Raw genomic sequence first — 6440 nt, forward strand, 5'->3', positions numbered from 1 at the left:
AAAATTGCACCCTTACTGTATTCATTGACTTACTGTATGTGAACTTTGAAGATGTGTAAATCTTTGTCATATCTCTCCTACTGTAGAAGAGGCAGGGAATAGCAGAAACTCTGAATTATAATTATGCTCAGACGTGTTGGTGGAATTAGAATTAGCAGAGCAATTGAGTTGAATTTAATGGCTCTGCTGATGTGTCTCTTTGTTTTATTGGCATTGGCTGTATCTGTTGGTACTAACTGTAAAGAGGGTACTACAATAAAATACAAAATCGTTGTTGATATCTGAAGAGTTAAACATGTGAAGGCGTTTTGGAAATGCTTTTTCATACTATATCCTGTAAAGTGAGGCTGCCTATTGCAAGGACACTGCAATCATTAGCAGCTGATTATCCAAATAAATTAAATTTAGAACTGGCTGGTAATGCACTTAAAATTACTAAATTCTCCAGTTGCATCCATCAGCGGTTCCATAGAATCCAAACGAAACTAAAACAAACACCCTTTCTCCATCTATTTGTTTGCTAAATAACAGAAATGTTCTTGCATTCAGCCATTTGCAATTATAATCCCACTTTGTTTTCATATCACAACAACAGTGGCACTGAGTTGAATATTCCATGCTAAATATAGTCTGTAGACTTATGACGACTGACTGTTTGCACAGCTCTCTCTCGCGCTCTCTCTCGGTGAGTGACAGCCGAACAGACACTTTATGAATTCTAAATATAAATCAGCTGCACCATAGTTATGTTATTCCCAGTGGCGTGTATTCATGGAAGCAAAGGGAAGCCAGGCCCTCCAAAAAATTACCAAGAGAAAAACATATAAAATAATGTATCTTTAGTCTCTCTGTGTTTCATAATTGTCCTACAATTCGCAAGAGGCTGAATGTATCTCACTGGAGAAAGCATCCGAGTTAGCGAAGCATGACAACGACCCGAAACTGGTCAAAAATAGTATTGATTATTGTTGCCGCCTGTAACATTGAATGCAAGGGAAGCCAGCGAGCATTTGGCCTCCCTTGATATTTGTTTTTACAATTATAGCCAATCAGCGTTGAGCTAAACTGAGTTAGCTCAACAGTGAATTGTGAATGGTCCTGGCGCACCCAAAAAAACTGTCAAGGGAAGCCAGTTTGGATTTGTCTTCACACCAATAACTTCACATGAAGCCACACCTCATTGACAGAAAAAACGTTAATTGTTGCATCTCGTTGTGTTGTCCTCCGGTGGCTGGCTAGCTAAAATAGTTAACTAGCTGGCTAGTCGTTGCCCATGAAAGGAAGTTAGGCTAGCGAGCAAGCATTTTAGCCTGGTAGCCTAGGACAACAAAAACGAAAAGCGTGTACTGTATGACAGTCACAGATCGTTTCGGCAACATGAAAAAGAGGAAGATGGCATTGGCGTTTCTCTATAAATAGTGTGAGTTAACATGTTTTTTCTACTTACGCACACACACACACACACACACACACACACACACACACACTCACACACTCACACACAGAGATCAGTAACCATGGACAGCCACATGATATTTAGCTTCTGTTGATTGGACTAAATTGTTTTTGGAATCTTTTAGTTGTCACTGTATTAAGGCGTCAGCATGCTTCAGTTCGTCTGGCGGCTAGCTGAAGTCGGCTTGGCGAACCGAACGAGTGTGCTTGCATACTCCCTTAAAAGACCTTTGCTTGAAAAACAAGAAAAAAGCGGCAATAGTACTGTTTGTCCATTTTGAGACGCCGTAGCCAGTATACACTTCCTCAAAATAGTCAGAATTAATCTAAGATAACTCAAGAAATCTGTCATTAATTTTGATGTTTTTGCCTAGGACAGCTTAGTCACACAATTTTACTTCTAAGATCTTTGGTGCAGTATTTTTCAATGAAAGAATGTGCTGAAAAAAAGCTCACCAAAGTTCAAAACAAACGTCACAAAGTGTCGTCATAATAAATGCACAAACTCTTCCGAACTGTTTTGGCTGTGAATCATGCAGACGCCTTTAGACTAAGCATAGGTGATTTGGTGATGTTGACACGTTGAAGTTGAAATGGTGCTGAAATAGTGTAGGCATTTTCAGTTTTCTTTGCGACTTGCGGTAACTCTCTGGTGTTCTAAATCAATAGTTGTTTAGTAGTCCGAAAATCTTGGAAACATTAACTTGGTTGACCATGCTGTAGGTCATGTACAGTGGGGAGAACAAGTATTTGATACACTGCCAATTTTGCAGGTTTTCCTACTTACAAAGCATGTAGAGGTCTGTCATTTTTATTATAGGTACACTTCAACTGTGAGACGGAATCTAAAGTAAGATTTTTAAGTAATTAATTTGCATTTTATTGCATGACATAAGTATTTGATCACCTACCAACCAGTAAGAATTCCGGCTCTCACAGACCTGTTAGTTTTTCTTTAAGAAGCCCTCCTGTTCTCCACTCATTACCTGTATTAACTGCACCTGTTTGAACTCGTTACCTGTATAAAAGACACCTGTCCACACACTCAATCAAACAGACTCCAACCTCTCCACGATGGCCAAGACCAGAGAGCTGTGTAAGGACATCAGGGATAAAATTGTAGACCTGCACAAGGCTGGGATGGGCTACAGGACAATAGGCAAGCAGCTTGGTGAGAAGGCAACAACTGTTGGCGCAATTATTAGAAAATGGAAGAAGTTCAAGATGACGGTCAATCACCCTCGGTCTGGGGCTCCATGCAAGATCTCACCTCGTGGGGCATCAATGATCATGAGGAAGGTGAGGGATCAGTCCAGAACTACACGGCAGGACCTGGTCAATGACCTGAAGAGAGCTGGGACCACAGTCTCAAAGAAAACCATTAGTAACACACAACGCCGTCATGGATTAAAATCTTGCAGCGCACGCAAGGTCCCCCTGCTCAAGCCAGCGCATGTCCAGGCCCGTCTGAAGTTTGCCAATGACCATCTGGATGATCCAGAGGAGGAATGGGAGAAGGTAATGTGGTCTGATGAGACAAAAATAGAGCTTTTGAGTACAACCCCAGAACACCATCCCAACCGTGAAGCATGGAGGTGGAAACATCATTCTTTGGGGATGCTTTTCTGCAAAGGGGACAGGACGACTGCACCGTATTAAGGGGAGGATGGATGGGGCAATGTATTGCAAGATCTTGGCCAACAACCTCCTTCCCTCAGTAAGAACATTGAAGATGGGTCGTGGCTGGGTCTTCCAGCATGACAACGACCCGAAACACACAGCCAGGGCAACTAAGGAGTGGCTCCGTAAGAAGCATCTCAAGGTCCTGGAGTGGCCTAGCCAGTCTCCAGACCTGAACCCAATAGAAAATCTTTGGAGGGAGCTGAAAGTCCGTATTGCCCAGCGACAGCCCCGAAACCTGAAGGATCTGGAGAAGGTCTGTATGGAGGAGTGGGCCAAAATCCCTGCTGCAGTGTGTGCAAACCTGGTCAAGACCTACAGGAAACGTATGATCTCTGTAATTGCAAACAAAGGTTTCTGTACCAAATATTAAGTTCTGCTTTTCTGATGTATCAAATACTTATGTCATGCAATAAAATGCAAATGAATTACTTAAAAATCATACAATGTGATTTTCTGGATTTTTGTTTTTGTTTTAGATTCCGTCTCTCACAGTTGAAGTGTACCTATGTTAAAAATTACAGACCTCTACATGCTTTGTAAGTAGGAAAACCTGCAAAATCGGCAGTGTATCAAATACTTGTTCTCCCTACTGTAACTGTTTGTTACATGCAATATGCTTTGTGGACTCCTCCAGACAGCTGTTGCTCTGTGTTTCTTCTGATTGTCTTGCCCTTAGGTCTGTATATCACGGTGGCAAGGCATATGAACTAACAGGCTATAGAGCAAACAACGCAATTAAATGGCATTTTTTTTCCTGGCTTGGCTTCCCCAGTGATTTTACCCACGCACCGCTACTGGTTGTACCTAAATAGATTTTGGGAGTAGTTTATATCTTACACATCTTAGATACAATGACAGAAAAGTGATTCCATCATCATCAAATTCCTAGTTAGTGACATACAGTGGGGTCTGAAATTATTGACATCTTTGATAAAGATGAGCTAAAATGACTGTATAAAATAAATAATAAAAATACTGAGCTATATTGTATGCTCAAAAATGTTTTATAATATATTTTGCACTAATACAATTGTTCAGAGTTCAGAGTTTTTTTTTTTTATCTCAAAAAGATACGAAAATTATTGACACCCCTGTTTTCAATACCTTTCAATACCTCACCTTGTGAGGATAACGGCACTGAGCCTGTTTCTAAAATGTTGTATGAGTTGGAGAACACATTGGAAGAGATGGAGATATCGTGGACGTAGATCGGGTGTCACGATCGTTGACACATGATGAAGCGGACCAAGGCGCAGCGTTGAAGGTGAACATATTATTTATTTAGAATGATCACACGATCAAACAACAACGATAACGTGACGTCTACGGTATAACACAAACCAAATCAGAACAAGATCCCACAAAGAATAGCTGAAAACAGCCTACCTAAGTATGGCTCCCAATCAGAGACAACGAGCAACAGCTGCCTCTGATTGGGAACCACCCTGACCAACATAGATCTATATGATCTAGAACAAAACCCAAAACATAGAAAACACAACATAGAAGCTACCCCGAGAAACTAAACATAGAAAATCCACACCCTGGCTCAACATTTCAGAGTCCCCAGAGCCAGGGCGTGACAGTACCCCCAAAGGCGCGGACTCCGACCGCGCCAACAGAACACCACAGGGGAGGGACCGGTGGGCACTCCGCCTTGGCGGCGGATCCGGCTCTGGGCATGATCCCCACTCCCTCTCTAACCCCCCACAGTACCCCTGGTCCGGTCTGGCCCTGCTGGCCGGAGCTGGACTGACCACTGGTGGAGCGGATTGCTCTAGCTCCGACGTGAAGCATCTGACCGGTGCCGGACCAGCCACCGGTGGAACAGGCACGGGCGTGCCGACTGACGACGCACACCACTGGCTTGGTGTGGGGAGCAGGAGCGGGCCGAGCCGGGCTGTCGGGCGCACCCCCTGACTTGGTGCGGGGAACAGGCACGGGCCGTGCCGGACTGACGACGCACACCACTGGCTTGGTGTGGGGAGCAGGAGCGGGCCGAGCCGGGCTGTCGAAGCGCACCCCTGACTTGGTGCGGGGAACAGGCACGGGCCGTGCCGGACTGACGACGCACACCACTGGCTTGGTGTGGGGAGCAGGAGCGGGCCGAGCCGGGCTGTCGAAGCGCACCCCTGACTTGGTGCGGGGAGCAGGAACGGGCCGAGCCGGACTGACGACGCACACCACTGGCTTGGTGTGGGGAGCAGGAGCGGGCCGAGCCGGGCTGTCGAAGCGCACCCCTGACTTGGTGCGGGGAGCAGGAACGGGCCGAGCCGGGCTGACGAAGCGCACCACTGACTTGGTGCGGGGAGCAGGAACGGGCCGCGCCGGGCTGACGAAACGCACCACTGACTTGGTGCGAGTGGCAGGAACAGGCCGGACCGTACTGGGAACACACACCACTGGCCCTACGTGGGGATCAGGAACAGGCCGGACCGGACTGGCAACACACGCCAGTACCTCTCGCCGTGCCTCTACAACCTCCTTCCCCCCTGGTGACCAGTGACTCCTGTAACCTGGCGTCCTCCTGCTGCCCCGTCGTCCACGGCGTTAGCCCCCCTAAAAAATTTATGGGCTTCACTCCTACCCGTGGCCAAGGCCTCCATCCCTCTTGCCAGACTCGCACTCATCTCCTCCCCACGTCCATCCTCTCTCCTCGTCACGCTGCTTGATCCAGTCAAGGTGGGATCTTCTGTCACGATCGTTGACACATGATGAAGCGGACCAAGGCGCAGCGTTGAAGGTGAACATATTATTTATTTAGAATGATCACACGATCATAACAACAACGATAACGTGACGTCTACGGTATAACACAAACCAAATCAGAACAAGATCCCACAAAGAATAGCTGAAAACAGCCTACCTAAGTATGGCTCCCAATCAGAGACAACGAGCAACAACTGCCTCTGATTGGGAACCACCCTGACCAACATAGATCTATATGATCTAGAACAAAACCCAAAACATAGAAAACACAACATAGAAGCTACCCCGAGAAACTAAACATAGAAAATCCACACCCTGGCTCAACATTTCAGAGTCCCCAGAGCCAGGGCGTGACATCGGGGTGCCTTGTAAGGATCCGACGGCGAGCGAGTAAACTGCCTCTTCCATCAATCCTATTAGCCAATCTTCAATCATTGGATAACAAATTGGATGACCTAAGATTACGGTTATCCTACCAACGGGACATTAAAAACTGTAATATCCTATGTTTCACCGAGTCGTGGCTGAACGACGACAATGATAACATACAGCTAGCGGGCTATACGCTACATCGGCAGGATAGAACGGCTGAC

This window comes from Coregonus clupeaformis, chromosome 4 (assembly GCF_020615455.1).
Source record: "Coregonus clupeaformis isolate EN_2021a chromosome 4, ASM2061545v1, whole genome shotgun sequence".
In the NCBI taxonomy this organism is placed as follows: Eukaryota; Metazoa; Chordata; class Actinopteri; order Salmoniformes; family Salmonidae; genus Coregonus; species Coregonus clupeaformis.